The sequence below is a fragment of the Corvus brachyrhynchos genome, unplaced genomic scaffold, assembly GCF_000691975.1.
Source record: "Corvus brachyrhynchos isolate BGI_N302 unplaced genomic scaffold, ASM69197v1 scaffold17, whole genome shotgun sequence".
In the NCBI taxonomy this organism is placed as follows: Eukaryota; Metazoa; Chordata; class Aves; order Passeriformes; family Corvidae; genus Corvus; species Corvus brachyrhynchos.
The window spans coordinates 5,598,095-5,616,637 of record NW_008240046.1 but is presented as its reverse complement, the minus strand read 5'-3'; the positions used below and the strand labels follow the sequence as shown (position 1 = coordinate 5,616,637).

Sequence of the window (18,543 nt, the reverse complement as noted above, 5' to 3'; positions counted from 1 at the left end):
GATCTTACTTTTGACATGAGATTCAAGGTAAGACTGGATAGACATCACATTCTAAGAAATAGAAAGTGTTCCAGCTTCAAATTGACCCATGTATCTAAATCTATTAATTGTATTTTCAGGTCTTAAGGAATAAATCTTTCTTGTGTCAAAATGTATGTATGTAATAGTAGATATTGCTAGGTCCAACAAATCTCTGCTGAAAAAATTCTTCTTGGCTGACAGTATGTTTGGAAGTACAGCTGGGCCTGTCAAATAGCTGATGGCTGACACAAAGGCCAGTTCTGCTCCTCCTTCTGCCTCCCAGTTAAGCACCTTCCTTTCTGGGTTCCAGCACAGCCTCACCAAGATGGGGTCCTGTTCCATGGTTAATTTATTCAGGGACCTGAGATGACAGAAGTTAGGATACAGTAGTGCAGTTTAGGGTTTGAAACTGGTTCACTGCAAGTGAGACAAATGCTAAGGAAATAGTGTAAGGAGAATGTTGGGATCACTTGACTGCAGCTGGGGGTTAGTTTCTTTTAGATGTAATATGAAACTGCCTCTTTCACATAAAAACATGCATGTACATAGACACAAATATAACAGATTATAAAGAGACAGTAAAGAAACAGCTGTAAAGAAACAGTAAAGAAACAGCTGTAAAGAAACAGTCAGTAGAACTGGACATGAGATGGACATAGCTTCTCTGCCTTTATATTTACTGACATCTGTTGTCACTTCCCTTTCGCTATTTTCTTCTTCTTCTTCTCCCCTAGGACTGGCACATTTCCAAGTGGTATGGCCCAAAGCTTAGATCAATGTCCTAAGCCAATCCATCTCTGGACAGTCTGAGGAAAGAGGGAGCCCTGTGCCGTTGACAGAAGAGGTGGCTACTGAAGAAAGGCAGATGCTTGATGACTGTGACTTTAGCCATGGTTCTGTGCCGTGGGTGTACTGAGCATTCCTATCATGCCTCCATTTTGTTAACAACAGGCCCAGAAACTGAGATCAAATATTGGTCTCCTGACTATCTGAATTAACTGATAGCTTGCTACCTGATCCTGTTTTGGACCATACCATCTCACTTGCTATGTCAAAGTGTCCTTAAGCATGTGGACACCTGCCTGACTGACTTTTATTTAGCAATAGAGACATACCTTGAGTGATTAAGAGAAAAGTCTTCAGGGGAAAATGCTATACATATCCCACAGCAGTAATTTAATCCCAGTCCCTCTAGCAATAGTCACCTTTCATACTCCCTCTAATGAGTCAAGTACTTCAATGTGCAGGACTAGGGTGAACGCTCCCTTCCCCATGGCTTGTGACTGATATGAGTAAGTCTTGCCTCTGCAGGCATGAGGTCCCAGTTGTTGATCCATGAAGGGGCTGGGCTCTTGGCTGAGGACTTAAGTCACAGCCAAGCCCAATTTATGTATGAAGAGAAAGACAATGTTGCTCAGCTACTAGTAAATAAACCTGATCTCAGCATTCAAATTACATTTACTATCACATCTGTGAACCTGGCTGAAGTTTTGGATCAGGTCATGGAATGTGTTTCCACACTTATTTTCCTTCCATCAAATCAGCTATTGAAAGAAAACAGAATTTTATCTGAGTCATTGCATAATAAACCCTCAGGTCACATGCTGGCACCCTTGCATTCTAGGTACCACTAGTATCTAGGATCAATCAGCAATCCTACTGCAGTTAATAATAATAAGGATGTGACCTCAGAAAAACCAAAACCATCTGGACTCTCATGAGTATTTGGAAATGCAATTCTCTGAGATAAAGGCCCCACCAAATAGGGAAAGTGCTAAAAACTTTGAAAGAGTATTAAAGTTGGTATATTGTCTCTTGTTCCTCTTGTGAACCTCTTGGATAGGATTGTGTGGAGAAGCTGACTGTGGTTTAATTGAGACACATCAGAAAGCAGTGCTCTGGTGTTGCTTTAATTACAATATAAGGAAAAATAGCAACAGCAAAAACTACTTGAGTAGTAATTTCAGCAGGTACATTGGCAGTAATAAGAAATCTCATTCTTGCTTATCATTGTCAACAGGGGGGACATTGTTCCTTCAGCCCTTTCCAGTGAATCACCAGATTATCACAAATCAGGCCCCAAGTGCTATTTCAATAGCACAAATTGGAGAGACAAGCAGTGTTCAGATGTATTTTTTATCTGTTGATTTTAACATCTGTTCATTTACAATGGCATTTTCCAGTGGATAATATGGGAAATTAACTTCCTGTGTCCTCCTGTTGCCACCATATTATTTCTGGGGAGCAATATCTCCCAGACATACACACTGCAGAGATTTCCACCACTACGTGTCAGCACAAAGACTACAATGCCAGTCATACTGATTCCTGTGCAACAGTGACTGGGAAACAAGAAACTTGAGAGCAATCTAGAGGCCAGAAATGCTTATTAAGTGTCCATGTAAAAAGGATGTTAATTTGGAATGGAGAGTAAATTGAGCTGAGTGATAGATATACAGGATTTCTATCCATTTTCTTTAGGATGCCCAAACACCTATCCCTGATGAGAGGGAGCTCAGACTGGTCACCAGGGTTGAACATTAAGCAATGAGGGCATGTTCCAGTTTGGTGAAGGTTTTAACTGTAACTAAGCTGAAAGACTCAAAATATTTTAATTGTCTCTTCGGATTTTTTAAGAGCTGAAATTAAAATTTCAAAGGAAAATGTGATCTTCTTTTTCAAGCTCTAGGAAAAAAAAAGATATAATTTTGCATAAAGAAAGGAAAAGCTTTCCTTGTAAAACTTACAGGGTGTACTTTGCTCATACACTTACACTTCTGCACAGCAATCCCTATGCCAGAGCTGTCTCAAATACATTTGAAGAAACAGTGTTACCAGTTAGAAAAGCCGGTGTCTATAGGATGTCTGAATGCTGGGTTCCACTGAATTGAAATTTTTTATCAAAAGTTTCTTTCTTTCCTTTTGAGATAAAGCAGTTTCAAGAAAAAAAAGTGATAGCTAATGCCAATAATTCTACATTCCTATGTTCCTATCTCTTTTCTGGTACATTTTACAGTAATGTAGTGCTTTTTGAGTAGGACAAGGACAGTGAGCATGCTATGGATGTATTTCAGAGAGCAGCTGAAAAAGACAATAAATTCAAATAAAATCCCTTTTCCTTCCTTATTCTGCTACTCAAACATTTAATTGACTCAGCTATAGATATTGTGAAGTGTCAATCTAAAATACTAAAATGAGATTATTGGAAATGCTTGTTTAAATCTCTTGACTACAAGCAGGCAAAAATAATCCAGGGTATAATTTTATAGCACAGTGTTAAAATTTGATTATATTTAACTCAGATTTCTTTACCCTGTATAGCTCTTGTGATCTTTGCACAAAAAAGTAGTAATTTATACCTTCAGTAATGTCTCTGGGATGGAAGCAAATATTGCATATCAGGGCTGAAATGTACAGTCCGTATCGCAAGAGTTCACTGGTGAAGATACTTATGTGATGGAATAGCAGTCATGTCTCTGAAATCAGAGACAAAAGATTTCTGTTGACCATGAGGACTGAATTTATTAAATGGCTTTTCAGTCTACTTAAATAAATTAATACTAAAGGGAACTGTATTGTGAAAGGTCCTAAATGAACACAATTTAATAATGTAGTTGGTTTCAAATATATCAGACATGTTTGTGTCCCTGGCTTGGTGAAATGTAAGATTTTTTTTTTACTCTAGTTGTCTGTTTAAACCTTTATTTTGACTGTAATACTTACTAAGCATGCAAATGCACCATAAAAAAACTTAAGAGGGTAATAACAGAACTATAGCTATAAATTCAGAGGAAGAAAAACGAAGCAATTTCTTAGTTTGTTTCTTCCCACACTTATTTTAAAGACTGATCATTTAACACACTAATTCAACCTTATTAGTCACATTAAAACTTTACATAAAATCATATGCTCAGCATCTTAATATATTGAAACAACAAGGGATACAATCTCTTTGAAATGGCTGGCGAGACATTTGCTTTATATTCTAAAACGAATTTTTATGAAACTCCTACATGTGAATGAGAAGCTGGGTTAACAGCTCTTTTAAATACTCTTGTGAACTAGCTTTGAAAACCAGTGCTTTCTTTGCAACAACCTCAACACAGCACAGCTTGCATTTTCATGCAACACTTTCCTGTCTCATGTTGCATAAACCACTGGATTTTAAACTTTTTCTCCAAAAAATATTTTGTGTGACTTGTGTATAAGACACCTCTGACATTAGGAAGAGAATAGTATTTCCCTGCAGCACAGGAAATTCAAACACAAATTACTTTATTTTACAGTGGGTATGATTTGAAGTAACAGACTGATTAAAAGGGTTTGCACCACTGGGGAATGGAGTCTATCACCTATAGGCAGAAGTTTGGGCACTAGGTTCAAGTAAGGATTTACAGGTTTTGGTGTTTTTACTTTGCTAGCTACTTACACACTTTCTGCTCTGCCAAAAGCAGAATGGATGCTGAGCTTTTCTGTACAATTGGAGCAACTGTCCCTGAAAATCCAAAATACCCACCCACCACTTTTCATCCAAATTAGAAAAATCTGATGCATATGGGGAAAAGAAAGAGTAAGTTAACGTTTCTCTCTCTATTTTTTTCCCCCAAGCAAATTCTTCAAAAATCTCAGTGAGAAGTGCAGAGAGTAAAAACCCTGTATGTGTGTGTCTGTGTGTGTATGCATGTGGTGGGGGGTTATTTGCTTGTTTGTTTTTGGGTTTTGTTTTTGTTTTCTCCAGAACACATCCCTTCTGGAAATAGCATGTACAAAGTTTATGGTAGCTGAATTCTGGACATGTCTTGATAGCAATATCCATGAATCTTCTCATGATCTCCATCCTGTTTGGTCATTCTTTTTGCTTCTACATAACAGCCTGTGGTCCCATAACCGAGATGGAGTTTGTTCTGTTGTATGTTGATAGACAAGTTTCCATAGTGTCACACAGAACTAGGACAGTGACTGGGGTGCCATTATGGGAGAGGTGGGTCAGAATGTATTTGGCAGATAAATATCCACCTAGAATGTAAGAACCAAGTGCCTCAGTATTTTCTAAAAATAGAAAACAGCTTGGTTTTGAGAGTAGTTGTAAGCTCAGGAGAAGATGTGTGTAACTAACAGGCAGCTGTTCTGGACCTTGTTTGAGGTATCTAACATGAGGTCTAGATTCTGCTTAAGTCCTGGTTTGGATACAGCCTCAGCTGCTTGTCTCAGCACAGGGTGCCTAGGACCTAGGGACTGAGCACACAGCAACTGGAAAAACGAGGGGACATGCCAGACTATGACAGGTCCATTTTCCTCCTGGGTGCCCTATCTGAGGTGACAACTGCACATGCAGAAGGGAAATTTTCTCTCCAGAATAATACTCCTCTGGCTGTAAAGTACATGCATAGAGTTAAATTGATTTCTTGAGTTTCCTGATATGTTTGCACTTGACCGATAGAAATAAAGAGACTCTAGCTGACTAAAGGAAGAATTCCTAATAGTTATATCCCTTTAAAGTGAATCACCATTGGCAAAGCTCTTATGATGAAATACACAATTGTCTTCAATATATGTAAGTCTATTCTCACCAATTTAATACTGTTTCAATGGGAATTATATCCTTGGGCCTTTAGGAAGGCCTGCAAAATCAAACCGTACAACTAGAACGTGTCACAGGACACATTCACTGGTTGGTTGCAATCACAGTAAGGCTTGGACACTATGGTGGGTTTTAATTTGTGAAGTCTATGGTTTCCTTCTCTAAGGGTCTGAGAAAGGGAACCATGAAATGTTAGCAGGCTTAAATTCACTATATATCTCCACGGGGAGGATTTTAGAGGTCTGCAAATTGAAAATGTTTGAAACCAAAGTGCATTAGGTCATTATATAAAAGGAGGGACAGAAAGATGATAAAAATACATATTTCAAAGTTTTCTGTGGAACTCTGGGCCCTTTATTGGAAACATAAAAGTATACAAAAGTTAAAACAGTGACCACTGTCTCTTCATAGTATTGGGAGAACTAGCGGCCCAGCCTGCACTTGTTAAATGAAGTAGAGAATGTCCAGAGAGGGCCAAAGGCTTGCCTGGCAGGTAAGGGAGGTAGAGGAAGGGAAAGGAATGCTGCACACTGGCTGACTACTAGTTTCAGGTTGCACAAACAGCCTGGATATTGCTGATATTTAGTTGTATTGTAGTTGCTGTATAATTAATTCATTTAAGCCCACAGAAATGTCTTTGTCATTTTAAATCTAAATAAACCCCTTCATCCATTAGGGCACGATCCAGCATTTTGAAGTGTGTGTGCATTTTTTGAGAGCTTGGGCACTTAACTGAATCTCCAGGTGGACAGCTTTCATGCTGCAGCTTAGTATCAAAAGCAAAATCTTTACCTGGCAGCAGCGCTGTCCTGGAAATGCCTTTCTGGCATAACTAAGGCAGCTTCTGCTGGGCACAGCATGACTCAGACATCAGCAGTCCCTCTCCTGGCCAAGTGTGTGAACAACTATTCCTTGAGCTGCAGGAGACATTTCCTTTTTTTTTTTTTTCCCTCCCCGATTCTTAACTGCTTTTTTGCTGCAGAAAGGCATCTATGCTAACTTCAAGTTTTATGAGTGTCCTACTACACTTATCCATGTATTTCCTTCTTTAAAATAGAAGAATTGTCTTTTAGAAAATTTTAAAATAACATTTTGCAAAAGCTTTTCTGTATTTCTGGTTCGTAATTCTGGATAAGGACCTGGAAGTGAGTGATAGATGTTGCGAGCTACTCTGTTAACTGTGTCCCATAGTAATAACAGCCCAAAGTATTAGCAAACTGTTTGTTCTTTGTATTTAAATGTACCTATTTTTCTTCTTTAACTAATCAAGGTTAAAAACAAGGCTGTAGAATTTGCTGGGGAATACACCCCCTTGAGAAACAAGGAAGAGAGGGGGGATTCCTGACCATTGAGACTGGCTTTGACAGATGACCACACTGTAGGAAATACACAAATGTTCAATCCAGCTTTAATACAGCAAAACAACAGTATCCAATCCAGCTACTAAAGAAGCCTTTCCAATGGAGTAAATACTTCTGTCCCTCTTCCACCTCTGTAAAACTGACTTCTCTCTACTAAAAGCATTTTTGTTCTACATTTTCTTGTTTTAATGACATACAATTCTATGTCCAGGTATCTCTGAATCTCTGGTTTCTACTTTTAGCCTTAGATATCAAAGTTCCTAATTGAATTCATGAGATAATTTTCTTTTGTTATTATGGTCTTCTATTAACCTTTCTCATTTCTTTGAGATTTATTATCTAATCTTTGCTTGCCAGCGGCTGGAATACATTTGCCATTTGCTCTTCAGAGTTCTGGGTACAGTAAAAAGGATATGGATTGTAACCACATTCATTCTTAAATGACTTTGCTAATAGTTTTCATTCATCTTTTATCTTCCATCCCTTTTGGGGCTTAATCAAAATCAGGCCTAATCAATCACAGTTTTTTAGTGTGTCTATACATATATACACACACACACACACATATATGCCATGGTTCATTCTGTCTAATAGAGAATAAGTAAATTTGAGCTGGTAGCATTTCAAAGAAATTATGGTGATGCTGTAAGGCCAGTAATTTTTACTATACAGTAAAATGAGATGCTATATTATTAAAAATATTTTTTTATAAATACTTCGACAGTTCTGTAAAAATGCTTTCCTGTTCAGCAGAAAAACTCCAAACTTGAACTTCACCCACGCATACATTTTCATGAACCTTGAGAAACCTCACTTCTTTCTGACTTCTGTCAGCACTATCTTACTCTTCTGAGACATTCAGAATATATGTTGTCATAAAATATACAACTGTGATGTCACTGAACCCATATTGAGCCTTAAAGGGAAAATCCTGAACTTATGAAACAAGGGAAGGAACTGTAGTTTGTTCTTGATGTCTGTTGGAAGAAGGTAGAGTTTGTCTCAACCAGCTAAGAAATCTTAAAAAAAAATAAAAGGGTTAATTTTGTGTTTAAAAGCTCTAGAGCAGGCATGGTAATATATTTTAATACTAAATATTTTTCATATCCATAACAAGTGGACATAGTGAGGTTTCTTGGAAAAGGGCAGGTATCACATGTAAGGAATCAGCATACACATTATTTGTTTGAAAATACAATTTTCTGCAAGACAGCTCCATCCAAAAACTGGACAGTGGTGGTATTTAAATATCTGTGAAATAAATGCTACCAATGTTGCCAAACTAACACTCATCAGCAGTGTCTGTAGGCTCTTACGATAAAGTGTGCCCCTCAGTTTTGTACCATATTTATTATAAAATTGTTGCTATCATTAATTAGATTTTATTTTTCTTCTACCACCAAACAATAGTGCTGAAACATTCAAGATGTATAGAAGTAAAATACCTCACTCTGCCCCTGCCTATAGCTTTTCCAGTCTACACTGCCTTTCAGTAGAAAATATAGCTGAAGATGATGAAAGAGGTGTTTCCAGTATTTTCAAAGTTTAATCAAAAAATGAGAAATATATCCCAAAGCAACAATAATCCAGAAAAATGATGCTCAAACATCTGGTTTGCTCCCTTTTGCTTACCAACAGTTGTGTTTTTCTCTCTCACAGTGTCGTGTTGCAGGTGTTCCACTTTGCTAGAAACCCTCTCCTTTCATGGGTACATCTATTCAAGACCTGTGGTTACCCACCCCTTTTTGTCCTTCAGCAGCAACATCTCTTTCTTGCTTTGGTGTTTCCTAAAGACACCTTGTCAGAGCTTCCTATCTCTCTTTGCCTCTCTTTTTTCAGCCTTCACTATTGTAGGCACAAGAAAAAAACTCTTGAATTTCTTCTGTAATACAAGTAATCCTGTCATTTCCATGGCCCTTTTGGACCGAGGTTCTGATTCCTTCTTCTGAAACACCCATTTAGAAGTTGATCATTATTATTCCTGACAGGACCACATAAGCATCTTATACTGAGGCACTAAAACTTTTATTTCTCCTGCAAAAATCTTCCTGGTGAGTCCTAGGATCACAATTGCTTTACAGTGCCACTTTACAACAGTGATTCAGAACCACCCCTCTTCTCTCTTTCTGATTAATGAACACTTACTTTAGCAACAGTATAAAAGAAGCTACTTGCAGACATAGGACACACTGTGTGCTGAAGATCCTGACACAGCAGCATATCCAGACCCCTGTACATGTTCCTTTGACAATCTCCCTGCATCCATGCCCCTGTTCATAGTGCAGTAGTAGTGGTCACTGTCACCTGAGTAGACTTTGAGGATCTTGAGGAATCTTTCCCTTCTGTGAACACAATGAAAGCTCTTCCTTCTCTTTCCCAGTTCTTTATATGCACAGATTTATTTCTGTTCCCCTTGCCTTTGATGTTTCATGCCTTCTGAAAAGAATATAGTCATTCACAAGGTCTTAACTATTCAAGGCCATAAATGCTTCATTTTAAACTGTTACCCTTGAAGTCTTTGAACTCCCCCCAGTTCAGCATTAATTTTCCTGGGTTACTTGCCTTGAGTTAATTAGTTCTCTGTGCTCACTGCCCACATCTTTGATTTGTTTTAGAGGTTTCCTTACTTGCTCAGAAAAAGATTTCTTCTTCCTGCATGTGAGTGAAATGTAAAAATGGTCTTCAGTATTTTGCAAGATTATTAATTCAGGAAGATGAAAATCATATTGTCATTCTCTACGGGGAAACCTATTATTATATCACCATTAAGTACTGATTAAATATACATTGTCCTTGTATAAATACATTATGTTAATAGTCCTTCCATGGTCTTATAATACTTCAGGATTATTCCAAAACCAATATATGTAGAAAATTCCATTTTTTTTTTTGGTTGATAATGTGTTAATTTTCCTCTACATCCCCAGTCCATCAGATAACAGGTACAGAAGAGAGATTGTGGAGCATATGCAAAACTTTAGATCTTAAACATGTTTTATAAATACCATATGAAAATCACAAAGCTTTTAGGGGGATTCATCCTGATACAACCAGTATAGAGCAACCTGCAGACAAATCTGGGTTAATAGCACTAAAACCATGGAGTTACCTACCATCAAGTGTTCACCCTACCATCTCAAAAGTGCAAACATTATTGAGCAACTTTTGTTGCTCCTATTGCCAAATTACACACTGTTAACAGAATCTGAGCTGCTTTGAAGCTTCTTCACATTTCTTTCCCAAAAAATTGCAGTTTACAGATGCTCTTGCTCAGACACAGGTATTTGGGTGGAATAATGTGCTAGTCCCTGCCATTCTTCTGTGAAATATATCCAAAGAACTCACCTTCAAATCAGTCTCTGAAGTGAAAACTCTTGGAAAGAATTATGGGCCCTGTGGAAATCATGAGAATTGGTTGGGGTTTTAACACTACAGCTGGTTTGCCAGGTGACTGGAATGTAGGGATACATAAAAACTTGAGGAAACACAGCAACAATATGCAACTGGTTGCATATGATTAATGTTTTACAAAGTGCACTTTGAGAGAGTTGAAGTACAAAACATAAAGTAATGAAAACTGCAAACAAGCAGTCTTTGTTTAAATAATATGTTTGAATAGTATTCAGGATCAACTTAAATTTACTCTTTCATTTTCAGCCAAATAAAACCATATTGTGTCGTTTGAGAAGACTTACATGGCTTTGCAAGCACTGTTTATATTTTTTGAGACTTGTTCTCAATGCTGCTGGTGTATTAGTGAAATACAAAATTCTTCATTGCCAAAACTTTTTTTCAGTTTAAGGGATGGAACACCAAAGACTCATTTTACATTCAAAATAATGTTCACAAAATTAAAAGTAATAACAATTAACTTTGAAATAGTATTTTTCCCAGTGTTTTGATGATGTAACACAGGAGCAACTTGAAGCCTGTGATATTTTTCTTAAAATGGAACAGGCTGGTAGAAAATGCAGGAAGATGAGAAGAAAATCACCCTGAAGAAGAAAGATGATTATATAGCAAAGATGTATTTAAATAAAAAAATCTTTATCATCTCTTTGAATAGCTTGATGCATTTGATTTTTTTTTTTAATGCATTATAAGAATTAAGTAGACGAAACACTGTGTTTATGCTGAATTAAAGACAGACCTGCTGCTGTGCAGAAAAAAAAATAATACCCCCCATTTCTTGAATATACTCATGAGGGACTGGATTGAGTAACATAAAACCAGAGAAGAAAGATGTTCTCTGCAATCCAAACTACTCCAATGAAAGTATGTGAAAGCTACAAGTCTGCCAAATTGGGCTGCAGGTGCATCTCTAATATAAAAAGTGCACAAAGACTATCCTGCATGTTTTCTTCAATTTCTTGAATGTACGCTGCTGGTGGTTTTTGGTAGACTGATCTCTGAGTTAGCTACAGATTTTATGGTAGGCTTTAGGTTCAGAGCAGTAGAAAGGTCTTATATAGACAGAACGTTCTGCTAGTCCTTTAAAATTTCAAAAACTAAATACGACTCCATTCAGCTACAATTTTTTTCCTTGAAAATAAATTGATTGGGAATTGTAACAGCCACCTACACTTTTCTTTTAAGGAAATAATCCTGTTGGGCAAATACATAATTCAAAAAATGCACAGCCGAGGATATGCTGCTATGAGGTTCCTGGTCGCCTGTGAAACAAAAGAAAGGAGTGGGAATTCTGTGAGGAGCGTAAAGTTGGAAGTTTAAGCTGTGTGACTTGGTAAATTAGATTAAAAAAAGACTTTTATCTTCCATGCCTCTTCAATCTCTTGCATCCCAGATCCCTGTCCCTCTGCCTCTGGTGTTTGTGGCAACAGATGGAGGTGCTTAGGCAGAGCCAGCACTGGGGAGGATCTTGTCCCAGCTAACAAGCGTGTTTGCGACATCTGGCCATGTTCATGCCTGCTTTTCAACACAGTGGCAATTTGGGGTTAGCTAAAAGCTTCCTTCTTCAAATGTGGTCCTGCACTCCCCAGGTAGGGTGGGGAAGGAGCTGTCCCTGTACAACCCAAAGCATCCCTTAGGGCTTCCCTGGAAAAGGGGACTTGCAATGCACCAAATGAAGGCTCTGAAGCCAGGAAGCACAGTGGGAAAATTGTGCAGAGAAAAAAGGGAAACCCAAACAGGGAAGAGGGGCCTGTTGCCATGTTCCCTAAACAGGGCATGCAACTTTGTCAGCCCATGCCAGGGACTGACCAAGCCAAGGTGAGAACCTGTCCAGGTTGTTAGAGAGACAACAGAGACCAGAATGAGCTCAGAGCACAAAGCCAGGTACCACAGAATCAATTTAAAAAGACATAACAAGCTCTCTCTTCTCAAATAATCTTGGTGATGTTTAATGAACTCTGGGCACCCCTTTTTGTGTGGCAAACTTGAATAGCACCATGCAGAGCTTTTGGGTAACACAGTGCTTACTTTGTAGACAGTAGCATATTAATTTTATTGCAGATGCTTTCTTGCGTCCAGCAGTTGGTACCCAGAAGCTCACAAATACAATACTGTGTTGACATAAACTATCTGCCATGTGCAACTATTTATACATTCTCACTACATCCATGACACATGAGGGCAGCTGTTTTTCCTTGAAAATCCCTTGGCACTTACAAGCAGTTTTGACTCAGCCTTGTGGAAATGAATATTAAAATACAGCCCAGTTTTTTCCCACTTTGGAGCATGGATGGCTACTGCAGACTCACATACGAAAGAGAAAGCATGTTTTGGATTCCCCTAGTGAGTCATCACTCTTTCACTGCTGATTCATTGCTTTAAAGGAGAGGAAGGTATATCAGGACTGTTTATATGAACTGCCATCCGTTTATCTGGTTATTTATTTATTTTAGCCCGGGGCATTCTCAAAGCAATAGAATGCAGCTGTTCTGACAGCGGCCGAAGTCTGAAGCTTCTTCTCAGGCTCTGGGCTGTACTTGGCACCTGCATGTTTGGAAGTGTGCAGAGATGAGATGGAGAACCTTCATCCACATAAAGATCTCTTACACTCAAGCATGGAAGAGTGAAAGAAGGGTTCATACTGTCGGCTTAGGTGCATGCTAGGAGCAATCATTGGGTAATTCAACCTCCTCCAGCAGAGCAGGCTGAGAACCCATCTAATCAGCTCCTCAGGACCTGGGGCGGTTCTCATCTGCCCAGCTTGGAAGCTTCCTGATCTCTCTATCTGTTGGTGTAGGAAGGGGGAATTTAGGAAACAGCAATACATAGAGCAGGCACTGAAATCCAGCAGTTTGTTTATGCAATTGTCTTTACTATGATTTCATTGTCATCCTGCATAATATGTCATCTGCAGTGTGCTGAAAAGCTAAATTCTTCTTTTAAATGCATAAAAATATTGTAATGACAGTTAATTAACCCAGATATATTTATATATTGCTCCATGCTTCTGCAAAATGTGAGCAGACTGTTGTAAACTACAGCTACACCCCTAAGCAATTATGTGGTTTATGTTTTTTTCTAAAAAACATGGGACATAGCACAACACTTTTCCTCCTAGACTTCATCGATGAAGAAGCTACATTTGTGTTAACTCAAGTATGGAGTGATGTGATTTTTGTTGTTGTTGTTGTTGTTGAAGCTAGGCAAGACATTTCATGTTAGAACTGTCTTTCGATTATTTGTTGTTAGTGATAGAAGAACACCTTTGTGTGTGTTTTAGCTAACATTAGTCAAAGACAGGAGGAAATTCTTTGAAGTCCTGGGAGGCAGAATGATTTTTAAAATGCACGCTTTTTGCCACCCAAGATAATGTAGTCTTGGATCAGCAACAAAAGCTTTTCTGACTAGGAGAAGTTACTGAACAGACTGCTAACTGAATTCTGGCCATTTTCTTGAGCAGCACTGAAATTAGGCCAAAGGACGGAATTTATTTTATATAAGGAATTTAGAAAAGCATCAATTTTTTTAAATTTAAAATTTGAATGCACTCTTAGTAGGAATAAACACCCCATGATTATTTTCCACTCAAAAACTGGTACTGCCAGAACAGCCAATTTCAGCAATTTTGAGGCAATCTGAAGGTCTGTTTTGTGCTTCTTGTTCTAGAGAGACTTGTGCTTGTTTACAAAAGACAGTACTTTTTGAACCAGTTTGTCTGAAAAGTTCATCCCTCCTTAATCACTTTGTTTGTCATACGACACTCCAGTTAGCTTTCTGCTTCTTTTTACTGATCTTTCATATTACTGAATCTCCAGAAGCAGAATTTAAGTAATTAAATAAATATTTTAAACATAGAAATCTCACTCCTCAGTTGTGTCATCTGCCTGCAGCCTGCATTATGGTGGGGGAAAGAGGTGTGCAGAAGCACATTCTCTAAGAGGTTTTCTGAGGCCCTGAGGCTTTGGCAAATCCTGTGGCCATTGATAAATTCGTGTGCATTGAACATTATTTAGGGTGGCCAGTATCTGCAAGTGACAAGGGGAGATGAGGCCTTTGCAGAAACAAAGATAACCATTGACAAATGATTTATCATATTACCAGGCTGCAAAGTCAGCACATGGCAATTTTGTAGGCCACACAAAGTGGCAGAAGTCTAGTGTCTTTCCTTTCTTTGTACTCCTAGAGAAAGTGTTGATCTGAACTGGCCCTACCTCTGTACAATTTTCTCTGAATATCAGTTTCATTGCAGAAGTAGAAATGGATTTGATTTTGAGCTTCAAAATATATTCAAACAAAATGAAACTCAAAGTGGTTCTGTGTTGTAACTCTGATTTTTAGAAATTAAGTATATTTCTAACTTTCTAATAAACAAGCTCTACTTGCCCCAAACTGGACACTTGAAACATGAAACATCACAGATCTGTGTTGCTTTACACTAAAAACATCTTCAGAGTCCAAGGAATACTTGAGTGAACAGCTGAAAGATAAACTGTATTTATATAAATAACACAAAAGTAATTATATTTATAGAACAATTTAACATATATTTTCATTTTCAGCATTCTGTCTTGTCTACTCCAGTAAAGGTCTCATTTTGCTGTAAACTCATTTTAGCCATAGCTATAAAACAGAAAACAGGGATTTGCAGATGAAGAAAACTGTTACTTTTATAAAAGCAGATCTCCCCTTCCTCTCAACTCAGACCAAGAGCGATTAGCCAGTTCTATTTACCTGAGCTTTCCTGTCCCAGCTGGTGAACGTGTTGTATCGCCCTCTGTCTCTTGTCTTACATTTCTCCCGCCAAGGAAGAGCTACTCTAAAAGGATGATGAAAGTTTCACTACTCCTGATAGACAGCAAAGACTCTCTGCTAACTCTTTCTGTAGATATCTGTGTGCTTGGAGAAAGCTAAAAAGCCTCGTGAGGTATTTAAGGTTCAGATCTGGGAGAAGTATAATCCTGGGAAAGAAGAAACATTCATCAATGTTCAAGGTGGGAAAGCTCATTTCAATTTCCTGTTCTGCTGAACTTCTCAGTGCACATTGGAAAGTAACTTAAAGCTGATTACACACAGCTGAAATGAAGCTGGCACTGGCACTTTGCTTTTGTTCTTCCATCAGGAAGACTGTATGGTAGCTAGAGCTTTTGAATGAGCACAGCAACTCTTCCCAACCCGTAAGTGTCACAGATTGAAAACTCTAAGATTTGCTCAGACCCTTACAAAAGTGGATACTGCATAAAGTTGTAAGATTTTTCTTGCTTTCTTGTTACACTAGCATCTACTGTTGGGTTGTGCATCTCAAAATAATTTCAACTCTCTGAGAAATTTGGGCTGCAATTTTGCATAAGGAGGAGGAGTTTTGGACACCTGAATTGTCTCTTCTTACAGAAATCTGATTTCCATCATCATTCTATGGGGTTCCTGAGAAAAGCCAGCTTCTTCCTTCCTTTCTCTCAGATCAGCAGTCGTACCTGCATAATGAGCCAGTTTAGGGACTGACTAGGTCAAAAACTAATTGCCCCTTCAATTTTTTTTCATCATTATTTACAAAAAGAAAACAACATACATGTTTAAAATTACGTAGAAATTATGTCTTGGATACATATCTCAAACACTTGAGCATATATTTAACTATTTAATTAATATAAAGAGAAGTTTAAGAAGGATAAAACAGTCTATAAAAATTAAAATAATATTGAAATGTTTCATGCCTTTTTAGAGATAAAAGCATTTTTAAAAAGCATAATTTATACTAAAAAAATCCACTGCATATCACATACAAAAATTTCTGATATATCACTTCAATTTTCACACATATGCATCACTTCATTGAACTGCAATGATTATTGTTTATATCCTTACAGCTCAGAGTGCTGCTGGCCTAGATATAAGGGTGGGGATTATTCTCAAGTAGTACAAAGTAAATGCTGATTACTTCAATCTGCCACATTTTTTCTGGAAATGTTATACTGCAGAATGTACCCCAGATCAGAATTATGTGTTAAGTTCTGTTTTGCATTACTTGATTATGTCCATGACAGAAAATGATTACTGCCACCTCCCTAGTGGCTACAAATCAGAGGTATTGTTTCTGAGGAATTTATTTTGCCTGAAGGATGGTGTAACTTTGTCATATAAATGATTCTTTTAAGCACAATTTTAAAGGAAGCATTCAATCTAGTGTTTTGCAGTCTGGATAATGACTAGCCTTGGCTTAACCTCTCCTGTGTTTCTATTACCTCTCAACTGTAAGAAGTGCTTATGAAATGTCACATACCTACCCTGCTATTCAATTTGTGCTCACAGAGGAAGTCATTCCAATCTCACAAAAGAATTCTGAAACATCATTTATCAGCCTGTGCAGAGTTTTGAGATCCTTGGCAAGGGGGAATAATAGGATTGTAAGGTCCTTTGTTTGTTTTTAAGATTTTTAAAATATCAAAACAGGGATTGAGTTCTATTTATATATTGCAGCAAATATAGCACAAAAGAAATAAAACCTCTTAAGTAAAATATTTTATTTATAGTTTGAAAGAAACCATTTGTAGACCTGCTGCCTTTCTATGGACTATTTCAAGCCCTATTCAAACCAAGGGCACGACTCCCCACCTTCCAGGGTGCTTGCATCAGGACTCAGGAGAGTCTCACAAACCCAGGTGACGTGTTAGGTGCCGCGTATCACTTAGAGTTAATTGAAATTCAATAATGAATGACAGCATTCAATACCATACCACAAATTATAACACAGAAAGGGAGAAGGGTTCCCTGCTGACTGTGCACCTGAGGGGGCTCAAGCACACTTTTTCTAACCAACTAGAGCAAACACGTCTAGCATTTGTTAGCTATGCTTGCATGTAACCCAAAAGACCCAGTAACACCCCAGCAATACCATAGTTTTCTCCCCAAATGCTTTCTAGCTCACCAGCAGCACAAGTTATAAGTGTGTGGGACTAGCAGAAAAACCTTTCTCTCTGCTAGTAATTATACTGCCTCTGATTTTTCACATTGCCACAGGAGTTTGTCCCTGTACTGAGCTTTCCTGTGATATGGGATACCCCACAGGGCTGCCCAGCTTGTTTAAAATGGGAATGAGGGGTTATTTTAAAATTTCAAATCTGAGGCATGACTTCAGTGCATGAAGCTATGGTAAATCTCAAAGAACATCATGGGTAATAATTGTGGTTAGAGCCTAAAACCCAGCACATTTTTCTTGGGAAAATGTATGAGCACAAGCTCATTATAAATACATACCTACCCCATGTGGCCTTTGAAGAATGACAATATCCTATCACAGCAACAAGGAGCCACTGAGACTGCTTTCCTTAATGAATGTGGTTTTCTATTTTTTGATGCAACTCGCATATGAAAATTAGATTATGGTTTCAGTGTTATGATTACTGGAAGTGTGTTTTGAGAAGGAATGCCATGAATACCTGTGGAAAAATACCATTCTGCTTTGATTATATAACGTGTTTCATTTAAGAATAAATCATGAAGATTCTTCACTTTCAGTGATTCTTTTTTGTCCTCCATTTTGATATTTGTGAAGTCACTTGTTCTTAGGACAAGTAGTTAAAACTAGTTTTCTTTACTGTGAGGGTTGATTCTGCATGTAGTGTCAGTCATTAACTCCTAATACATGGGACATACAGGCAGATCCAAAGAAGACTTTAGATTGACCATAGATACCTAACTGACAATGAAAAGAGCACATTTTCACATCTGGACAGGGAAAGATAAGGGCTTTGTACCTTAGACACAGCCAGGGTTAGATGGCTGCTGAATGCGTGTTTTTCAGATTTCAGTTTTTGCTCCTGTGTCCTTATCTTTGTAATTTTCCACAGTTCGGGCTGTCATTTTACTGGTTATTTGAAAACAAAGCCATTCAGCTTATTCCCTCTCTCTTCCCAGTCTTACTCCAAGTCATGAAATATTTCAAAGTTGGAAGGAACAAATTGTCTTGATAGCCCAAGTGTTTTTCTTCCTTCTTTTGCTTCTCATCCTCTATTGTGGAGTCATTAAACCTCTAAAGGAGAAGGAAAACAAGGACACCTCCAATTGCAAGCTGCAACAATTAGGAAGCAGGAACACCCCATTTCTACAGGCAACATAAGAAATTTTTTCATCTTTTTTTTCCCCACTTCTTTCTCCTTCCCCCCCTTTTCCCTC

At 38.0% G+C, this 18,543-nt stretch overlaps 1 long non-coding RNA gene across 2 annotated transcripts in view; it reads right to left on the bottom strand.

Moving 5' to 3' along the window:
• The window catches only part of LOC108449153, a 45,881-nt gene that overhangs the window by 25,896 nt on the left and 1,442 nt on the right, over positions 1 to 18,543 (bottom strand). For both annotated transcript variants that reach the window (XR_001865286.1, XR_001865285.1), the window contains exon 2: positions 18,126 to 18,400. This is a non-coding gene — a long non-coding RNA (uncharacterized LOC108449153). The remainder of the gene's footprint in view (positions 1 to 18,125; positions 18,401 to 18,543) is intronic.